The following is a 22993-nucleotide window of genomic DNA, read 5'->3' as shown; positions in this document are numbered from 1 at the left end:
AGGTGGTATACAATTATGGATGGACGAGCGACTGCCGACACAGAGGTAGCTACAGCCGTGGACTACCGTACTGCGTCTGCTGCTAATATAGACTGGATGATAATGATATAAAAAATATATATATATCACTACTGCAGCCGGACAGGTATATATTATATAATGACTGACCTGCTGGACACTGTCAGCAGCACTGCAGACTCCTAAAGTAAGCTACTAGTAGTATCAAGAAGATAGAAAAAAAAAAACCACCACAGGTAGGTGGTATACAATTATGGATGGACGAGCGACTGCCGACACAGAGGTAGCTACAGCCGTGGACTACCGTACTGCGTCTGCTGCTAATATAGACTGGATGATAATGATATAAAAAATATATATATATCACTATTGCAGGCGGACAGGTATATATTATATAATGACGGACCTGCTGGACACTGTCAGCAGCACTGCAGACTCCTAAAGTAAGCTACTAGTAGTATCAAGAAGATAGAAAAAAAAAAAAACACCACAGGTAGGTGGTATACAATTATGGATGGACGAGCGACTGCCGACACAGAGGTAGCTACAGCCGTGGACTACCGTACTGCGTCTGCTGCTAATATAGACTGGATGATAATGATATAAAAAATATATATATATCACTACTGCAGCCGGACAGGTATATATTATATAATGACTGACCTGCTGGACACTGTCAGCAGCACTGCAGACTCCTAAAGTAAGCTACTAGTAGTATCAAGAAGATAGAAAAAAAAAAACCACCACAGGTAGGTGGTATACAATTATGGATGGACGAGCGACTGCCGACACAGAGGTAGCTACAGCCGTGGACTACCGTACTGCGTCTGCTGCTAATATAGACTGGATGATAATGATATAAAAAATATATATATATCACTACTGCAGCCGGACAGGTATATATTATATAATGACGGACCTGCTGGACACTGTCAGCAGCACTGCAGACTCCTAAAGTAAGCTACTAGTAGTATCAAGAAGATAGAAAAAAAAAACACCACAGGTAGGTGGTATACAATTATGGATGGACGAGCGACTGCCGACACAGAGGTAGCTACAGCCGTGGACTACCATACTGCGTCTGCTGCTAATATAGACTGGATGATAATGATATAAAAAATATATATATATCACTACTGCAGCCGGACAGGTATATATTATATAATGACGGACCTGCTGGACACTGTCAGCAGCACTGCAGACTCCTAAAGTAAGCTACTAGTAGTATCAAGAAGATAGAAAAAAAAAAAAAAACACCACAGATAGGTGGTATACAATTATGGATGGACGAGCGACTGCCGACACAGAGGTAGCTACAGCCGTGGACTACCATACTGCGTCTGCTGCTAATATAGACTGGATGATAATGATATAAAAAATATATATATATCACTACTGCAGCCAGACAGGTATATATTATAATGACGGACCTGCTGGACACTGTCAGCACTGCAGACTCCTAAAGTAAGCTACTAGTATCAAGAAGATAGAAAAAAAAAAAAACACCACAGGTAGGTGGTGTACAATTATGGATGGACGAGCGACTGCCAACACAGAGGTAGCTACAGCCGTGGACTACCGTACTGCGTCTGCTGCTAATAGAGACTGGATGATAATGATATAAAAAATATATATATATATCACTACTGCAGCCGGACAGGTATATATTATATAATTAATGACGGACCTGCTGGACACTGTCAGCAGAATGCGTTTATAGAATAAAAACACCACATGACGAGTGTTTAACTCTTTCAGGCAGACAATCACAATATACTGGTGGTCAGACAGTGGTCACTGGTCAGTCACACTGGCAGTGGCACTCTGGCAGCAAAAGTGTGCACTGTTAAATAATATGTACTCCTGCTACTGCTCCCCAGTCTCCCCCACAATTAAGCTGTGTGAGCACTGAGCACTCAGCACAGTTAGATATACATAGATGATGCAGCACACTGAGGCTGAGCACAGATATGGTATACTGTTACTGTGTCACTGTGTATCGTTTTTTTTCAGGCAGAGAACGGATTATATTAAATAATAATATAATAAAACTGCACTGGTGGTCACTGGTCAGTCACTAGTAAACTCTGCACTCTCTGAGTACTCCTAAGCTCCAGTAAATCAAGTGTCTCACTCTCACTCTCTCTCTTCTAATCTAAATGGAGAGGACGCCAGCCACGTCCTCTCCCTATGAATCTCAATGCACGTGTGAAAATGGCGGCGACGCGCGGCTCCTTATATAGAATCCGAGTCTCGCGATAGAATCCGAGCCTCGCGAGAATCCGACAGCGGGATGATGACGTTCGGGCGCGCTCGGGTTAGCCGAGCAAGGCGGGAAGATCCGAGTCTGCCTCGGATCCGTGTAAAAAGGCTGAAGTTCGGGGGGGTTCGGATTCCGAGGAACCGAACCCGCTCATCACTAGTTAAAATACCGCTAGTCGGGATCCCGGCGGTTACAATGTCGGAATCCCGACTAGCAGTGAAATCACACACACCACCAGAATATGGGCGCAACTGGCTATTCTCCCTCTGTGGGTGTCCCCGACACCCACAGAGGGAGAATATAACCTGTGGCGAGCGCAGCGAGCCCACTGGCCTTTTAGCTCGCGCCAGCTGCCGGCATACTGGTGGCCAGGATGCCACTGCAGGAATACTGACGGCCGGAATCCTGGCCACCGTTAATTCATACTGAAACTATATAAATATATATATGTTAGTTGGTGACCCGACTGCACAATTTAAAGTAGAGTTGAAAGTGATCCTGTTGGAAGCCCTGGAGGTGGATCTTATTGATGAAGATATTTTTACCCTATTACTTCCGGACTTTCCTAAGACTCCACTCTTATATACATTACCAAAGGTTCACAAGGGACTAACATCTCCCCCGGGACGCCCAATTGTATCCGCTAGAGATTCCTTATTGCAGCCCACTGCTATTTATTTAGATTCCATTCTCCAACCTATTGTACAAAATCAGAATTTTTTTTTGTTGGATACCACTATGTTACTCATACTGTATACTGTAGATACAGTAAAACAGATTCCTTGTGATGCATGTTTGGTAACTATGGACGTTGTCAGTCTATATACTATCATTCCGCATAATGATGGTATATTAGCAGTGAGAGAGCATTTGGAAGTGCGCAGTGATCTCACCATTGAACAGCGAACTGTGGTCTTTAAATTATTAAGGTTGATATTGAGTATGAATTATTTTTTATTTGACAATAAATATTACTTACAGGTTAGCGGGTGTGCGATGGGGTCGTCGGTAGCTCTGGCACTCGCTAACCTGTATATGTTTAAAATCAAAAAGCAAATCTTTTTTGATGATTTGAATATAGCTGGTAAAATTATTTTTTTATACACGGTTCATCAATGACCTGTTAATGATATGGACAGGTAGTAAGGATGAACTGATGAATTATATTGAGACACACAATTCTTCCGAATCGGTGGTGAAATTTACTGTGACTATGAGTCAGACTTCATTATCTTTTTTGGATGTGCTGATTACATTGAATAATGGAGAAGTGAGTACCACTGTCAGAGGCGGAACTACCGCCAGTGCAACCAGTGCGTTGCACTGGGGCCCGCCTCTGTCCAGGGGCCCAAAGCATGTAATGAGTCAAACTGACTCATTACATGTCGCTGTGCGCTGCGGGCAACCGCTGCCCGCAGCGCACAGCCGCCCGGAGATGAGAGGAGCAGCGGTAGTGTACGGGGGAGAAGGAGGAGGAGGGAGGTGGAGGAGGGAGCCGAAGGAGGGAGCCGCAGCAGCGCTTTACTACTGGTGGAGGCGCTGCTGCTGCTGCCCCTCTGCTTCACTATAGGCTGTCTTCCGAGAACAGCCTATAGTGAAGCAGAGGGGCAGCAGCAGCAGTGCCTCCACCAATGACACAGCGCTGCTGCGGCTCCCTCCTCCACCTAACTCCTCCTCCTTCTCTCCAGCCCGGGAATCGTCTGACGCTGCACCGAGGAGCCTGAGCCAGCGGAGAGGGTAAGTATAATTCTTTCTTTCTGTCTCTTTCTTTCTGTCTCTTTCTTTCTTTGTTGGGACTGCCTGCCGCTATGTGTAAAAATGGGGGACTGCCTGCCGCAATGTGTAAAAATGGGGGACTGCCTGCCGCAATGTGTAAAAATGGGGGACTGCCTGCCGCTATGTGTAAAAATGGGGGACTGTCTGCCGCTATGTGTAAAAAGGGGGAATCTGCCTGCCGCAATGTGTAAAAATGGGGAATCTGCCTGCCGCAATGTGTAAAAATGGGGGACTGCCTGCCGCAATGTGTAAAAATGGGGGACTGCCTGCCGCAATGTGTAAAAAGGGGGAATTTGCCTGCCTCAATGTGTAAAAAGGGGGACGCTGTCTGCCGTTATGTGTAACAAGGGGACGCTGTCTGCCGTTATGTGTAAAAAGGGGACGCTGTCTGCCGTTATGTGTAAAAAGTGCATGCTGTCTGCCATAATGTGTAAAAAGGGGAACGCTGTCTGCCGTTATGTGTAAAAAGGGGGGCGCTGTCTGCCGTAATGTGTAAAAAGGGGGACGCTGTCTGCCGTAATGTGTAAAAAGGGGGACGCTGTCTGCCGTAATGTGTAAAAAGGGGACGCTGTCTGCCGTAATGTGTAAAAAGAGGAATCTGTCCGCTGTAAGGTGTAAAAGGGTCTCTACCTGGTGTAGTGGTGCTACTGTGCGGCGTAATTTGAAGAATGGAGACTACTGTGCACCGTTTTATGAATTGGTATTATTTTGTGGCCACACCCCTTCCCCACGAAGCCACGCCACTATGTATTTTTGCGCACGCCTACGGCGCGCACTGCCCCTGTTTTGCATGCAGGGGTGGGGCTCCGATGCCGTTTCTTGTACACAGCGCTGAAATGTCTAGTTACGGCACTGTTGCTAGGTATCCATTTCTCTGGCCCTGAGCAGGTCCCCCTCACCAGATCCTCTCCAGGGGTGAGGGGGTGGACTTGGATGGGATGTGGGGGGGGGGGCAAAGCATTTTGTCGCACCTGGGCCCACCGCTCGCTAGTTCCGTCACTGACCACTGTATATTCAAAACCGACTGACAGGAATACTTTACTCCATTATAATAGTTGTCATCCTGTCAGTTTGAAGTTAGGGTTGCTTTACTCACAAATGTTAATAATTTGGAGAATTAACAGCAGTCAAGCTGCTGCAGTATTCCAATTAGATTTACTTATAGAAAAATTCCAAGCACGTGGGTATGATCGAGATCAATTGCTTCGAACTAAGGAAAAAGTTTTAAATATGGATAGGAAGAAGTTATATTAGTAAAAAATCATATCTCTAGAACACGTTCAGAAACTGCCGGTATCTTTGCTAGGACAGCCAGAGGTTGTACAAGGTGTTCTTGTACAACATGTAAATATTTGATTCCAGGAGACACCTTTTTACATCCGAATAGTGGCAAGAAAACGACACCAAAAACACATAAAAAACTCATGTCGACCTTTTTCCATGTCGACCTTGTTCCGGTCGACCTTTTGACCATGTCGACATTTTGTCCATGTCGACATAAGGTGTGTCGACCAATTGGCGTCGACCTAAGGTGTGTCGACCTTTTTTTTGTCGACCTGGAGTCCCAGACCCATATATTATATATATACATATATATATATATATATATATATATATATATATATATACATAAAGCGTGCTAGGGTGGTGTTAAAAATATAACAGATTATTGTGGTTTAAATAAAATATAAATGTTGCCTTAGGTAGCAGTATATTAGTTACAATGGGAGGTAATTGGTGACCGGCGGTCACACATACCCAAACCGTTACAATGTTTCAAAATCCTTCATATGAAGTCATGCACTTCTAAGTAAAAAAAGGGGTTTCTGCTGCGGGGTACACTGGGCTCCACAAGGATAGACATTGGGGGTGTAGAGTAGGATCTTGATCCGAGGCACCAACAGGCTCAAAAGCTTTGACTGCTCCCAGAATGCATAGCGCCGCCTCCTCTATAACCCCGCCTCCCTGCACAGGAGCTCAGTTTTGTAGTTGGTGCTTGCAGTAGCAGGCATGTCAACAGGAGGCTGCTCCAGGCAGTCTAAGAAAAGAGCTTTTTTTGAAGAAAAAAGTGAAGTCTACAAGGGCTGCAGCGGAGGTTAGATGTCAGGGACATTCTCTGCTGCAGCTTCATCTCTCCCAGAGCGGCGCTGTAGACTCCCGCGCCCTGGTTGCCGGGTACACACAGCAGGAGGCTCCGGTTTTCTTCTTGGTCAGACACACACAGCTGGGGCTCTCCGGGATCACGTGGCCGCATTTCGGGAGGTGGTAAGTGGGTCCCGCTCGCGTTTTATCTCGATCCAGCGTGGCCGGTTGGAGGCGGGCCGCGCGTGCTGGCGTGGACACTGTGTCAGTACAGGGACCCCACTAGGCCACCAGAGCAAGGGCACAGGTCTTTTTCTCTCATAAACCGTTTCTTATGCAGCCCACAGTACCGGTGGTTAAGTCCAGCAGGGGCAAGGCTTAGACCTGTAGCCCCTCCCCCAGCCCCAGGGCGCCATGTAGAGTATATGATCCTGCCCTGGAGCTGCATATCTCTCTCTCTCCCTCACTCCCAGCAGTGTTTGGGCGCCATTACACTCAGCTACACTGTTCCTGGGACTGTTTGGGCAAATCCTCCTCTGTAAAGCCGCCTGCATGTGCATCTTAGAGGACACTTAAGTATTCTACATGTATGTTGACAGTGCTAGTTAAGAAAGAGTGCATTTAGTCAGGGTTATTTAGTACAAGTACCCTGTGATATACATCCAGTCTTTACTGTGCATTGTTATATCTATTTTCTATATAGCTCTATAGCTAGTCCAGTGCAGTATTATTGCATGTCATAACTTCTGCATTGTACAACTGTGACTATATGTGTGTGCATTTGCCTGCTGTGTGACTTCCATTTCGTGTTTCTCACTCAGCTTGCTATACCTATATTCTATAACCTGAGGAGGCTAGGTTCGTCAGGTTTATTATTAATATAGGTTATTCACAAGATATACTCAGTGTGTATTTTTCTATGTGATTTTAGTCACCGTATCTCTACTAAATTCCTGTTTCTGCTGACTACACTGTGCAGGGGTTTGGGTCAGGTATTGTGCTGCTGATTTGTACTGTTACCTTGTATTGCGATATATCATGTCCGCCAAAAAGGGTAACGGTTCTGGGGCTGAACCCACTGGGAGTGGTGATGAAGTTGCAGATACATTTGAGGAAAACGTAACAGCTGAGGGTTTTGGTTCTGGGGGTTCCTTGCCCCCCAGTGGGACTGTAGCAACTGGGGTTCAGAATGACCCACCGTGGGCTACCTTCTCCACGCTACTGACTACACTAGTTACCAAACTAACGCCCCCTATGGGATCTCCTGTGCTGGTGCAACCGTTTATGGTCCCCGCGGTTAATCTGCCGTGGACAGATCATTTGTCCAATCAGTTACAGCAATTAAATCATTCCTTGACTACTAAGAAGTCAAACCCTCGCCCGCCTAAGACCAAAGGATCCTCTAAGTGGGCCATTACTTCCTCACAATCCACTGCTGTCCCTGACACCTCGTCTGATGAGGATGGCGTTTATACTGACCCCACAGATTCCGATCCTGATCTATCTGATGGGGAGGGTGTTTCACAAGTGGATGTTTCTGATTTATTGGAGGCTATACGGTCAATTCTTCAGATTACAGATGAACCAGAACCGTCCGTTCCTCCTAAGAAACCGGATAGGTTTAAACGTCAGAAGGTGGTTAAACTACTTTTACCTCACTCTGATCATCTGGTTGATATTCGTCAGGAATCCTGGGAAAACCCAGGAAAGAAGTTCACGCCTCACAAGAAGCTATTTGCTCGCTATCCTGTCGCGCTGGAGCTGACTAAAAATTGGGAGACACCTCCGCCGGTGGATTCACATGTGGCAAGGACGGTGGTCTCCTCAGCTCTACCTGTCACTACCGTTACGTTTCTTAAAGAGCCTACGGATAAGCGCGTGGAGGGTTGTCTAAAAGCGATTTATACCCTTGCGGGCGACGTACATAGGCCCACTATTGCAACGACATGGGCTGCAGAAGCTATTGAAGCGTGGGCCCAGGAGTTGGAAGCTGAAATCTCTTCTGACCATGCTAGACAATGCTTGTCGTATATTGTCATGGCTTCTCACTATGTTAAGGAGGCGGCTTCTGATGCCGGTGGTCTGTGGATCTGGTCTCTAGAAAAACCCTGGAAGTACAGTACTCTCTTTTAAGGGAAATATCCTTTTTGAAGAGGACTTAAATAAGATAGTGGCTGATTGGCATCTGCTAAAACAGCCTGTCTACCAAGTACTGCCCCTTCTGTACCGAAGGTTAAAAGTACTTCCTTTCGTCCCTCAGGAAAAGCAAAAGGTCAGGTGTACACCAAACAGGGTCGCACTTCCATATCTGGCAAGCCAAAGCCCAAACCTGCCTGGGCTGCCTGTCAGCCAGCTTCCAAGACCGATAAGCCTGCCGCATGACGGGGCGGGCCTCCCCCTGGGGAACCCCAGGGTGGGGGGCCGGTTTCTAAGGTATACCCAGGAATGGTTGAAGATCACTTCAGATGCCTGGGTACGGGAAGTCGTCACTCTGGGTTACGCCGTCGCCTTCAAAACCCGTCCCCCTCAACGATTTTGCCTGACAGACGTTCCTTCGGATCAGGTAAAGGCAAAGACTCTTCATTCTGTGGTACAGACCCTCCTGGAAACAGGAGTGGTAGTACAGGTGCCTCTTGCTTAGAGGGGCCAGGGGTACTATTCGCCGCTGTTCCTAGTCCCGAAACCGAATGGGTCCTCCTGGCCCATTCTCAACCTCAAGGCGTTGAACAAATTTGTGGAGGTATCCAAGTTCCGTATGGAAACTCTTCGCTCTATTGTCCTGGCCTTGGAACCTGGAGATTATATGGTCTCCCTGGACATACAGGATGCCTACCTGCATATCCCTATAGCAGTGTCGCATCAGCGGTATCTGAGGTTTGCGGTTGTCAATCTACATTACCAATTTCGGGCGTTACCTTTTGGTTTGACCATGGCTCCGCGAGTCTTCACCAAAGTCATGGCGGTGATGGAGGCTGTACTCCGCCGTCAAGGGATCAGGATCTTACCGTACCTGGACGACTTGTTGATCCTGGCAAATTCCCCAGAAATTCTCCTACGTCATCTGGATCTGACTGTCCAGTTTCTGCAAGCCCACGGGTGGCTCATCAACTGGAAGAAATCGTCCCTGGTCCCTGCTCAGGGCATGGTGCACCTGGGAGCGTTATTGGACACTCGCAACCAACAGTTGTTTTTGTCTCAGGAGAAAGTCCTGAAGCTTCAGGACAGGATTCGATACTTCCTATCTCGTCCACAAGTGTCGATACATTCGGTGATGCAAGTGCTAGGCCTCATGGTGTCGGCATTCGACATTGTGGAGTATGCTCAATTTCATTCTCGCCCCCTCCAGAGGCTGATTCTGGCCAAGTGGGACGGCCTGCCTCACCAGTTCAGGTCTCAATTGATCTCTTTGACACCGGAGGTCCGTCTGTCACTGAGCTGGTGGCTTCAGGACCAACGATTGAGCAGGGGTTGTCCCTTCTGGATACCTGACTGGGTCCTGCTGACGACGGATGCCAGTCTGAGAGGTTGGGGCACAGTGTTGGAGCAACACTCCCTTCAGGGTTGGTGGACCATGGAGGAGTCTCGCCTCCCGATCTACATTCTGGAATTACGGGCGGTATTCAACTCATTGAACCTGGCACAGCATTTAATACAGAACCGACCTGTTCAGGTACAGTCAAACAACGCCACCACAGTGGCTTACATAAATCATCAAGGCGGCACTCGAAGCCGATTGGCAATGAAGGAAGTATCACGAATTCTTCAATGGGCGGAACGCCATCTACCGGCCATATCGTCAATATTCATTCCAGGGGTCCTGAATTGGGAAGCGGACTTTCAGGACGTACACGCCGGAGAGTGGGGCCTCCATCCCGAAGTGGGGCCTTCCAGACGTGGACCTGATGGTGTCTCGACACAATCACAAGTTTCCGGTCTTCGGAGCAAGAACAAGGGATCCTCAAGCAGCATTCGTGGATGTGCTGGCGGTTCCGTAGAATTTCCGGCTGCCGTACGTGTTCCCTCCGGTGTCACTCCTGCCCAGGGTAATACGGAAGTTCAAGCAGGAAGGAGGACTTCTGCTTCTGGTAGCTCCAGCATGGCCCAGACGGCACTGGTTCTGAGACCTACGGGGCCTCTCGCTAGAGTGTCCCCTTCTACTTCCACAACGACAGACCTCCTCATTCAGGGTCCCTGTGTCCACCAGGACTTGGCCCGGCTGGCTTTAACGGCGTGGCTCTTGAAGCTTCCGTCTTGAGGGCCAGAGGTTTTTCTGAGTCGGTCATTCAAACTATGCTGCGGGTCCGGAAACCGGCTTCTATCAATTATGACGCTTCCAAGTTTAGTACGGCCAAGCTTTGGCTTTTCTTCAGCAGGGCCTGGACCTTGGCCTGCGTCTGGCTTCCATCAAGGTTCATATTTCTGACTTGTCGGTTTGGTTTCAGAGAAAAATCGCAACCTTGCCTCAGGGTGTGTTGCAAATCCAACCTCCCTATGTCCCGCCTGTGGCTCCTTTTGATTTGTTGGTGGTTTTGGAGGCGTTGCAAGATTCTCCGTTTGAACCTCTTGAATCGGCTGACCTTAAGTGGCTTTCCCTTAAGGTGGTGTTTCTGCTGGCTATTGCCTCTGCTAGAAGAGTGTCGGATTTGGGCGCCTTGTCTTGTAGTTCCCCATATCTGATTTTTCACCGTAACCGGGTGGTTCTGCGGACTCGTCCCGGGTGTTTACCTAAGGTGGTATCTTCGTTCCACCTTAATCAGGAAATTGTGGTTCCGGCCCTTGTCTCTCCTGATTTGTCTGCCAAAGAGCGGTCTTTGGATGTGGTACGGGCTCTCCGTACCTATGGCCCTCATGCCGAGTTGTTCGCTCGTTATTTTCCTTTGCATCGGTGCGATTTTCCGCTAACTGCGCATGCGCAATGTTCGCACTGCGGCTGCGCCAAGTAAATTTGCTAAGAAGTTTGGTATTTTACTCACGGCATTACAAGGTTTTTTCTTCGTTCTGCTGATCGTAGTGTGATTGACAGGAAGTGGGTGTTTCTGGGCGGAAACTGGCCGTTTTATGAGAGTGAGTGAAAAAACGCTGCCGTTTCTGGGAAAAACGCGGGAGTGGCTGGAGAAACGGGGGAGTGGCTGGGCGAACGCTGGGTGTGTTTGTGACGTCAAACCAGGAACGACAAGCACTGAACTGATCGCACTGGAAGAGTAAGTCTCGAGCTACTCAGAAACTGCAAAGAAAAATCTTTTCGCTATATTGCGAATACTTCATTCGCAATTCTGCTAAGCTAAGATTCACTCCCAAAGGGCGGCGGCTTAGCGTGTTCACTGCTGCGAAAAGCGGCTAGCGAGCGAACAACTCAGAATGAGGGCCTATGGCGTTCGCTCAGACACTCCTCCGTTTCTCCAGCCATTCCCGCGTTTTTCCCAGAAACGGTAGCGTTTTTTCAATCACTCCCATAAAACGGGCAGTTTCCGCCCAGAAACACCCACTTCCTGTCAATCACACTCCGATCTCCAGAACGAAGAAAAAACCTCGTAATGCCATGAGTAAAATACCAATCTTCATAGCAAATTTACTTGGCGCAGTCGCAGTGCGAACATTGCGCATGCGCAATTAGCGGAAAATCGCTGCGATGTGAAGAAAATTACCGAGCGAACAACTCGGAATGACCACCTATGTGAGGACTGCTTCCATTCGGAAGGCTGATTCTCTCTTTGTTCTGTTTGGTTTTCACAAACGTGGCTGGCCTGCTCACAAGCAGACCTTGGCCAGGTGGATTAGAATGGTGATTGCACATGCTTATGTGAGGGCTGGTCTGTCCGCTCCTGCTCACATTAAAGCCCATTCTACTCGGTCTGTTGGACCTTTTTGGGCGGCCCGCCGTCGTGCGACCCTTGAACAATTGTGCAAGGCGGCTACGTGGTCCTCAGTGAACACGTTCATAAGGTTCTATGCCTTCGATACTGCCGCTTCCCAGGATGTTTCCTTTGGACGCCGGGTTCTCATGCCAACTACAGTGCGTCCCCTCCCATGAGGAACTGCTTTAGAACATCCCCAATGTCTATCCTTGTGGAACCCAGTGTACCCTGCAGCAGAAAACGAGATTTATGGTAAGAACTTACCTTTGTTAAATCTCTTTCTGCGAGGTACACTGGGCTCCACAAAGCGCCCACCCTGACTCACTCAGCTTTTTTGGGTTGGTGTGGCATTAGCCGCTGACACTTTCTCCTGGGGTGAAATTGTGTCGTCTGTGGCTACTAACTGTAGTTGTCTCTCTTACCTGCTACTGCATTGGGCTGGTTAACTAAAAACTGAGCTCCTGTGCAGGGAGGTGGGGTTATAGAGGAGGCGGCGCTATGCATTCTGGGAACAGTCAAAGCTTTTGAGCATGTTGGTGCTTTGGATCAAGATCCTACTCTACACCCCCAATGTCTATCCTTGTGGAGCCCAGTGTACCTTGCAGAAAGAGATTTAACAAAGGTAAGTTCTTACCATAAATCTCATTTTTCATTAATGGAACAATGTGTAATTCAACCAATACTTCTAACAAAAAACACACACCATGCAATACTTAAGCTCCTTTAGGCTGTATTGGGGGATTAGCAGCGCAGCTGTTCTTGAGCCTGGTGGAAGGTCTGAAGGAAAGATCCCAAACCTACCTCCCACTAACTTTCCCTAACTTACCTACAACGCCCTGGAGTGTGTGATAGGTCAGCTTTAGTCGACTCGTCCTTCCCTTTGTTGTGATACATAGACTGTGATTGTATCATAAATGGGTGCAGGGCATCAAAAAACAAGCTCACACAATGCTTTTTCAGTTTTGCTGAACACTTCTTTGCACATGGATGATATATTGATCTTCAACTAAATAGGCATCTAAGAAAGGTTGGGTCTTATCTGGTGTCTTTTGCTGGGTACACACCTGACTGACATATAAGCGGTGCTACTACTATGGACATTAAGTATAAGGGGAGCTTGTACTATGGGCATTATGTGCTTATGGAGCGATACTACTGTAGGCATTATTTATAAGCGGCATTACCACTTTGGGCATTATGTATATGGAGCGCTACTACTGTGGGCATTATGTGTTTAAGCAGCACTACTACTGTGGGCATTATGTATAAGGGACACTACTACTATGGGCATTATGTACAAGGGGTGCTAATACTATGGGCGTTATGTATAAGCTGCACTACTACTATGGGCATTACATATAAGGAGCGCTAATACTATGGCCATTACATATTAGGGGCCAGAGCCGTCTTAACAGCAGTGTAGGCCCCTGGGCACAGCAATGCAGTGGGTCCCCTACCCACCCATCAGCGGTAGGGGTGGGGGGTGCTATCAGCGGGAGCTTTGATGTCCCGCGGGGGGTAGGGCGGTTCTATCTTTCGCTCAGCTTGTAGGACCTGGAGAAATAATTTCTGCTAATTACTCCTTTACTGCATAAATGGGGCAGGAAGGAGAACACTAAACTGTAGAAGGGGACATTGTGCTAAATGAAGGGGCCCCGGTACATGACTTCCAGGGTGGTGGTGGGTCTTTAATACACAGGGGAGGGGTGGATAGTGGAGGGGGCTTAATATTCATCATTTTCCGGGGGTCAGGGCAGCTTACTTTACTGCATATATCTACAGTTCCTGGAAATAGATTTCTTAGCTTTAATGGGATACAGAAACAACTAGAGAGTTCCACGTTCAGGAGATACTGGGGACTTGGTGATCAGAGTTCAGGAGCAAGAGCAATCCACCAATGAAAATATAGAACTGCATATTAGGTATGTGGAGCTGTAGCAGGGACCAGCTGCTGGAAGGCTGATATCTCTGGTTCTGGGCATAGTACAGACAAGCTGCCAGTCAGTGGCGTTTCTTGCGGCGGGCGAGCCGTGCAACCGCACGGGGCGCCCGCCGCGGCACTTTGCAGGTCCCGGTTTCCCTGTTCTCCGTCTTTCCGAGTACTCTTGCTCGGGGGGGCGGAGTTTCGCGGAATGACGCGGTTGCGTCGTGACGTCACGACACAATCGCGTCATTCCGCGAAACTCCGCCCCCCCGAGCAGGAGTACTCGAGAAGACGGAGGAGGCGCGAGGAAGCTGGAAGGAGGAGACGCGAGGAAGGAGAGACGGCCAACCCGAAGAGCGGGTAGATCCTTCATATGTAAGTTGTCTCTCTCTCTCCCTTCCCCCCCTCCCACTTGACACTTGCCTGCCAGCTGCCACACTGTGTAAAATTTGGACTCTTGCCTGCTGCACTTTGTAATTGGGAACACTTGTCTGCTGCACTGTGTAATTGGGGACACTTGCCTGCTGCACTGTGTAATTGGGGACACTTGTCTGCTGCACTGTGTAAAATGGGGACTCTTGCCTGCCGCAATATGTAAAATGGGGACTCTTGCCTGCCGTAATGTGTAAAATGGGGACTCTTGCCTGCCTACTGTGTAAAATGGGGACTCTTGCCTGCCTACTGTGTAAAATGGGGACACGTGCCTGCCGCAGTGTGTAAAATGGGGACTCTTGCCTGCCGTAATGTGTAAAATGGGGACTCTTGCCTGCCTACTGTGTAAAATGGGGACACGTTCCTGCCGCAATGTGTAAAATGGGGACTCTTGCCTGCCGTAATGTGTAAAATGGGAACTCTTGCCTGCCTACTGTGTAAAATGGGGACTCTTGCCTGCCTACTGTGTAAAATGGGGATATGTGCCTGCGTAATGTGTAAAATGGGGACTCTTGCCTGCCGTAGTGTGTAAAATGGGGTCTTTTTTTTTTTTTTTCCTGTGGTGGCCGTGATATCAGATGAGGCCACGGCCATTTTAATGAGACCATGCCCATTTTAATGAGGCCACACCCCCTTGTCGGGAGCGCGCGCGCCTTCGACGCGCGCATTTTTTTTTTTTTAGATCTTAGGGGGGGGGGGGGGGCGCATTTTTAAATCTCGCACTGGGAGCCAAATTGCCTAGAAACAGCCCTGCTGCCAGTATCCACTGAAAGGGGAGTGTCCCAGTTTTTGGAGTATGCCCTCAGAAAAACTCTAAGTCAGACAGAACCCGAGATATTTGGCTGGGAAGAACAATTAACAGGCTTGGATGGGGACCACTGCTTTGAAGTCGGATATCTCCGGTTCCCCGGGGCCGATTTAAAAAAATCTGGTACCCCTGGAAAGAGGGGACCCTCAGCTATCAGCCTAGGACCCTTTTACTCCTGGGGCCCTTGGGCAAGAGCCCATTGAGCCCATACGAAAAGACGGCCCTGTAAGGGGCGCTGCTACTATGGGCATTACATATACAGGACGCTACTACTATTATGGGCATTATGTGTTTAAGCGATGCTACCACTGTGGGCATTATGTTTAAGGGGCACTACCACTGTGGGCATTATGTATAATTAGCACTACTACGGTTGGCACTATGTATAAGGGGCGCTAATACTATGGGCATTATGTATAAGGGGTACGACTACTAGGGGCATTATGTGTATAAGCGGCACGACTACTGTGGGTATTATTTATAAGGGGTGATACTACTATGGGCATTATGTGTTCAAGTGGCAGTACCACTTTGGGCATTATGTTTAAGGGGCGCTACAATAGTTGGTACTATGTATAAGGGGGGCTAATACTATGTGCATTATGTGTATAAGCGGCACTACTACTGTAAGCATTATGTGTAACGGGCGCTAATACTATGGGCATTACATGTAAAACTGGTACTACTACTATGGGCATTATGTATAGGGGTGCTACTACTGTGGGAATTATGTATAAGCAGCAACACTACATTTGGCATTATGTATAAGGGGTGCTAATACTGTGGGCATTATGTGTATAAGTGGCACTATTGTGTGTGTGTGTGTGTGTCTGTGTCCGCGTGTGTACACACCTGACTGACACGTCGGCAGACCTGCCGTCATGCCGACCGAGCAGCTGATCAAGGTAAGTGTACACACTTACTCATTGGATGCTCAACATGTCGGTCAGGATCCCCAGCTGGCCGGACAATTGAATTTGCCCACCTAGCTGTGATGCCAGCGACCATAGCCAGTATATTGCTGGCCATACATTAGGATGATCTGCATCTGATGAATGTCGTCTCACGATTTCCCTTCAATCTCTTGGCACATAATTTGGTGTTTTTTTGACACATGATGTACATACAATTTGCATACAATCTTATGACCCCTTGCATGCCCCCATACGACAGATCATCTCATGACCCATCGTATGCCTCACAAAAAGCATGCAATCATCTTACAGATGTGAGCTGAATTTACATAGTGGACTAGCCTTCACTAAGGGGTATGTAAAGCAGGCGCCATTTTAGCTCTGTGCAATTCTGTAAGCTCTGTGACTACTGAGGCTTGGTTTTTACCCTGCCGAACGCTCCACATTGCTAGCTACTGTGTATTGCTTTGTTCTGCCTAGCTTTACTGCTCTATTTCCTGTGCTCTATCCTGCACTTTGTGGTGATGGACCACTGTCGCTATAGAGTTCTGATGTCCTATGCTGTGCTCAAATTGAGTGATAAGAGAACCCAGCATAGGAGCAGGAGGGAGAGGTCCTGCTGGACCAAGGATTGGCTGCTGGAGAGGGAGAGTCAATCCTACATGCCCCTGCTGTTGGAAATTAATGAGAATGACCCAGAAGATTATCTCAACTTCCTGCGAATGGACGACGCCACCTCCCAGGAGTTGCTGCTTTTGGTGACACCCTATATCCAGAGGCAGGACACCAAGTTCCAGAGGGCCATGCCTTCAAAGGAGAGACTCGTGGCTACGCTGAGGTGCCTGGCTACAGGACGGTTGTTTGAAGACCTCAAGTTTGGGACCCACTCAAGCTTTGGGGTGCATTATCCCTGACACTTGCAAGGCAATTGTCAAGGTGCTGCAGTTCCGTTATTGTAAGGTAAGTTAAAAAAAAACCACACACACACACACACACACACACACACACACACACACACACACACACACACACACACACACACACCGCTTTTTTATAGTGAAACATGACATTTTTAAATTTTTTATTTTTTATATTTGTTGTTTTTAATTTTTATATTTGTTTTTTTATTTGTTTTTAATTGTGTAATTATATCAGTGCAAAACTTTTAAAACTTTATTTTGTCTTGGGTTTGTGGGCAGCATGGCTGCTTAAATACAAACTCTTTATAAAATAGAATATACAAATATATAAAAGTATAACTATATAATATATTGCAAACTATGCCCACATGACACATTTGTTTACACAAAAAGCATGTGCAAGTATCACAATCTCTGATAAATATGGGGTGTCTGCTGCTCGGTAGTTTTTGGCACAGATTCAGGCCAGTTAATGAAATACATGCTGCAGGTGCAAATCAATGGCCCTGACTCCATTGAGTTGCACCTGCAACATGTGTTTAACCAGCCTGAATCTGCGCCAAAAACCACCAATCAGCAGACAGCCTCATACATATAGGGATTAGGATACTTGCAGATGACTGAGGAGGGAAATCACAGTGTATACAAATCCGGAATCTCCTCCTCAGATTCCAGAAAAGCTGAATATACATTTGGGTTGGAGGGTGGTGGAGCAGGTTGGTTGGAGGAGGTGGGTGGTACAGCAGCAGTTTGGTTGGAGAAGGTGGGTGGTGCAGCAGTTTGGTAGGAGGAGGTGGGTAGCGGAGCAAGTTGGTAGGAGGTGGTGGGTTGTTTGAGCACATTGGTAGGATGCAGTTGTTTGGAGACCAAAGACCAAAAATGCCTGTCGCTGTGATTGATCAGATGAATGCAGCTATTCCCAAGGTTAATTGGTACTAACCTCTTAAGTATATAACAGAAAACATAAAAGCACAACGAGACAGTGCTTATTCAATCTGTTTGTGGATTTAATCTCTAATTTTATAAAATCACATCAATAAACAACGATGCCGGCCAGCATTGCATATATTTTAAATAAGTATATATAACATACAATCAGGCTCGGACTGGCTCACAGGGGTACAGGGGAAACCACCGGTAGGCCCCACTGCCTGGGGGCCCTCCTCCTCCTCTAGGGATCAGGTTCTAGACTGTGCACTTGAATTATATATTATACATGTGTTATCTTATACTGAAGAAAAAAGGGGGGTGTTGTAGGTGCACTGTCTCTAGCATTACTGATATCATATAGCTTAGCATATAATAAATAGTGGAGTTTAGTTATGAATTGATCAATGCATGAAGCTGCAGCCCCGCGGCAAGGGACTCCACTTGCCGCGGGGTTGCAGCTTCATGCATTGATCAATTCATAACTAAACTCCACTATTTATGATATGCTAAGCTATATGATATCAGTAATGCTAGAGACAGTGCACCTACAACACCCCCCTTTTTTCTTCTGTAGAACTACAAGTCTCAGTAGGTAGCACCTCACATTACTGGCAGCTATAGGTGTGCAGTCTAAGGCCCCTCCCTAGCAAACTAAAAGAGTTATCTTATACTGCACAGGATTATGATGTATTCTCTACAGTACATTGCTGTCATTAATCTGGCACATTATCATGCATGCACTAGTATTAATTACTATATAAATTATCAAGGAGTCCAGACCAGGTACTCTACAATGATTAGCCAAACATCTATGGTGGCTGGCCACACCCCCTTTGTAGGCTGGCCACACCTCTAATCATGGACCCCTACCACTGCATACCCCGGTGGGCCCTTCATGCTCCAGTCCGACACTGCATACAATGTAAACACTCACTAAAAAGCTCCTTATTTAGTTGTATTCATATACAATTCACTACTGCTTTTTATCAATAATTGTATGAATAAAACACATGTCCTTAAATTAGCCACACATCCAAGTGCAGGGTTAGTAAGAATGCCAAAATAGTGTAACAAAAGCAGCAAGTACTTTTCCCAACGCCTGTTAGTAATCAGATGGTTTCTATATTAGTATAATGTTGTTAATAACTGTCCATGCACGCTGGATACTTTGTTAGCAATAAGGCCAGGGCCGGCCCGACGCATACGCGGGCTACGCAGCCGCGTTGAGCGCCAGGCAGTAGTGGGTGCTGCTGCAGACAGTGAGTCACAGTGACTCACTCTCTACAGCAGCGGTGGCTAGCAAGCGGTTCGATCTGCTCCCGGCCACCACTGCCCGACGCACTCTGAAGTCTCCAGCGACTGCTGCTGTGAGGGGAGGAGAGGGCAGGAGAGCGCAGCATGTGCCTCCCCTACCCCTCCGTCTACAGCGGAGGTGTCTATATTAAATTCGGCGCCGGCCTGTGAGCCGTCAGAGCTCGCAGACCGGCTGCTAAGGCTCCTGATTGGCTGCCGGACCGCAAGCTCTGATTGGCTCACGGGCCGGCGCTGATTTTAAGATAGACACTGCCGCTGGAGACGGAGGGGTATGAGAGGCGCACGCTGCGCTCTCCTCCCCTCACACCAGCAGCAGAAAAGAGGTGAGCAGCACTTTTTTTTTCGGGGGGGAAGGGGGTGGGGGAGGCACTGTGGGGACATATGTATCAGCACTGGGGGCATATCTGGCACTGTGGGAGGCACTGTGGGGGCATGTGTATCAGCACTGGGGGCATATCTGGCACTGTGGGAGGCACGTGTATCAGCACTGGGGGCATATCTGGAACTGGGGGGGCATGTGTATCAGCACTGGGGGCATATCTGGCACTGTGGGAGGCATGTGTATCAGCACTGGAGGCATATCTGGCACTGTGGGAGGCAATGTGGGGGCATGTGTATCAGCAGTGGGGGCATATCTGGCACTGTGGGGGCTTGTGTATCTGCACTGGGGGCATATCTGGCACTGTGGGGGTATGTGTATCTGCATTGGGGGCATATCTGGCACTGTGGGGATATATGTATCTGCACTGGCTGCATATCTGGCACTGTGGGGATATGTGTATCTGCACTGGTGGCATATCTGGCACTGTGGGGATATGTGAATCTGCACTGGGGGTATATCTGGTGCTGTGGGGACATATGTATCTGGCACTGGGGATATCAGTCATCCACTATCTCAATGTCACCCTGCCTCAGTCACCCACCATCTCCCTGTCACCCGTGCCTCACCAGTAACCTATTATCTCCCTGTCACCCACTATCACCTGGTACCACGGGGAGTACAAATGTGTTGCCACACCCATTTCTTGTAAGACTACACCCCGTTTATCCCATCAAGGGGCGCCAAAATAGATTTTTTGCTTACTAAAAAAAATAAGCTTGGGCCGGCCCTGAATAAGGCAACTTTGTCTGGCTCTGAGCTGTGTCCTTTCTGTGAAGATAACATGCGTTTCTCCGCCTCTCTCTACGTGTCAGCGGCTTCCTCAGTGTTATGTCAAGACCTTTTAGGGAGATCCCACACCCAAGACACCTGAGTGTGCTGCTGTGGGAAACTATGATTGCGGCGAGCCAGAGGTCTCCGGAGGTTGGCGAAGGCGCAGAGAGGAAAACGTGCGACTGTCGCCATGGTTACACATAAACAAATCAGATTTACCAGGAAGTTCCACACAGCAAGGGACCACGGGACGCTGTTAGGTATTTTGATGTATAAGGTCCAGCTGTGTGGAATATTACAGGATTGGCTAGCAACTCTTTTAAAATGAGTCCGGAAGCAGTGTGTGATTTATTTTGCACCTTGAAAAAGATCCCTGTAAGGGGTAGAAATGCATCGGTGGACACAGGACTATTGTGTGGAAGACTGTGGTGAATTTACTGTCCCAGTGCAGCGTGGATGAGGGATTTCCGGGACTCCCTGCACCAAAAAAACCTGCAAGCTGGTTTAGAATTGTCTTGTCACAATTCTATTAATTTGGTAATTACCCACTGTACCTTCTTCACTGAGAGTTCTGTGGATAAAACACGCTGCTATTTTTAAATGGAAACTTCATGTATTTAACTTTTTAAATGTTCAATGTGACATATTAAAACTGTACTTTACTATATGTGCATCTCTCTTCTCTATTTTATGTCACATATATGAGTCTTAAAACAACTCTGGAATTGCCTGAATTGTGTCTACCTTGTGGAGCGCAGGATAAGTCCTCTTGTCAATGTCAAATTGTTTTTTGATCACTTGTGGTGAAGGAAGTGCGAACCTTCTGAGAGAGTGCAATTGTCCAGCAGCTCCTGTGCGCACTTAGTTATTCCTTTAATCTCCTTTTTTTTCATATGTCTGGGGCTATGTTCGGGTGGAATAGTAGGGGGTGGCAGGGTGGGGAGTGGAGCGGGGTGGGGGGAACAACGGGGTCTGATGTCATGCTGGTTTCTATGGTCAGGAGACAGTTGCTCCCTTTAAAAATGAGCTCAGACGTCAATTGTTCAAATAACTATCTCTGTTCAGTGTCCATGGCTCTATGCGCATTGTTGACATATGTTCCAAACGAGTCACTTTCATCCAGAGGCTTCAATAGAGCATCCCTTGCCTGTTTTACTAGTGGTTCTCCTCCGTGTGCTGTTTATTTTGGCGCTGTTTCTTTGGTGGGGGGCGGTGAGAGTTGTTGAGGGACTCGGTTTCGGGGTGCTGGGAATCATAGGTGTCTATTAAAAGAAAAAAAAAATGCATGCATTAATATATATCCTTTATTTCATTTCTTTTACAGTACCCTTCAAGCATGGAAGAGTGAATAGATATTGGGAATGAATTTGAGAGCCGTTGGCAGTTCCCTAACTGCAGAGGAACTATTTATGGCAAGCATATTTGCATTACCCCACCTCCCACCAGTGGGTGGTTCTACTATAATTACAAAGGGTACTTCAGTGTGGCTCTAATGGGGGTGATGAACGCCAACTACGAGTTTCTGTTCATAGATGTGGGGAAGAACGGTCGTGCCTGCATTTACCATCTAGCATGCTTTGTCCTGTACAATTCCCTGTCCAAAAAGGTCAGAGAGGAATATATAGCCTACTTCAATGGAGACGGTGTGGTGCCATGGCAGGAGGAGTACAGTACATATGATAAAGTGAAGGGGAACTGGAGGGCACTGTAGAGCAATTGTCATTTCTGCCTTTTGAGATTGCTGGGACTCTAATTACTGATGAGGCTTCAGGTGACTCACCCAGATCCTCTTTCTCGGCACAGCCCTCTTCAGCCTCGACTGGTTCCTGCAGGACTGTGAACAAAAGTGGTTCATAGTACCAAAGGTTGATTTAATAGATGTCCTCAGTCCTTGCTTCTGACCTCTTGGACTCTTCGTTCTTTTTATGTTCTTTCAGCAACACAGTCCTGAGATTTTGGCTTTTTTTCCTAACCCACAAGACTGATGCCACATCATAATAAAGGCTTGCTGTAGGTGGCGAGCTCCTAGTAGGCATGGTTTCTTTTAATTATGTTTGCATGCTCCTACGACTTCACAAGCCACAGGCACTCATGCGCTTTATAGAGGTCGATAAATCCGGAGATAAAATCTCTCCTGATCCATTCCAGATACATATCTAGAAAGAAAAGAGAGACGTTTTATAGCATGGACATTATTCTGACCATCTCTAACAGTGGGGGTGGCCAGAGGATATACATTTATGGCCCCCAAATAATGGAGGCCTAACTGGACTCTTATTCTGGCTACCCCCAACAGTGGGGGTGGCCAGAGGAATAGACAATTGAGGCCCCCAAATAATGGGGGACTTGCTTGACCAAATTTTAAATGCTCACTAGTTTCGTTGTTGTAAATAAAGTTGTAATGGCTTTTACACGTGTCAATTATTGTAAATGTACATGATTGCCAATGTATAGGAATGTGCAAACAAATTTCAATGACACAAAGGACAATTTAAAAAAAATAATTACCTAAAAATTAACAAGCAGTGTCCTTTGTGTGAATTAAATCCATATTTGATAGTTTAATGGAATATGATAACAGGGTATGTCAGTACTGCATAATAA

General features: G+C 47.3%; 1 long non-coding RNA gene across 1 annotated transcript in view; it reads left to right on the top strand.

Annotated features, from left to right (window-relative positions):
* LOC135058093 (uncharacterized) overlaps positions 1-22187 on the top strand; it is a 33388-nt gene extending 11201 nt beyond the window's left edge. The window contains exon 3 of the long non-coding RNA XR_010244594.1: positions 21714-22187. This is a non-coding gene — a long non-coding RNA (uncharacterized LOC135058093). The remainder of the gene's footprint in view (positions 1-21713) is intronic.
* The last annotated feature ends 806 nt before the right edge of the window (positions 22188-22993 follow it).

This window comes from Pseudophryne corroboree, chromosome 3 (genome assembly GCF_028390025.1).
Source record: "Pseudophryne corroboree isolate aPseCor3 chromosome 3, aPseCor3.hap2, whole genome shotgun sequence".
In the NCBI taxonomy this organism is placed as follows: Eukaryota; Metazoa; Chordata; class Amphibia; order Anura; family Myobatrachidae; genus Pseudophryne; species Pseudophryne corroboree.
This window is presented reverse-complemented; position numbering and strand designations above follow the sequence as displayed.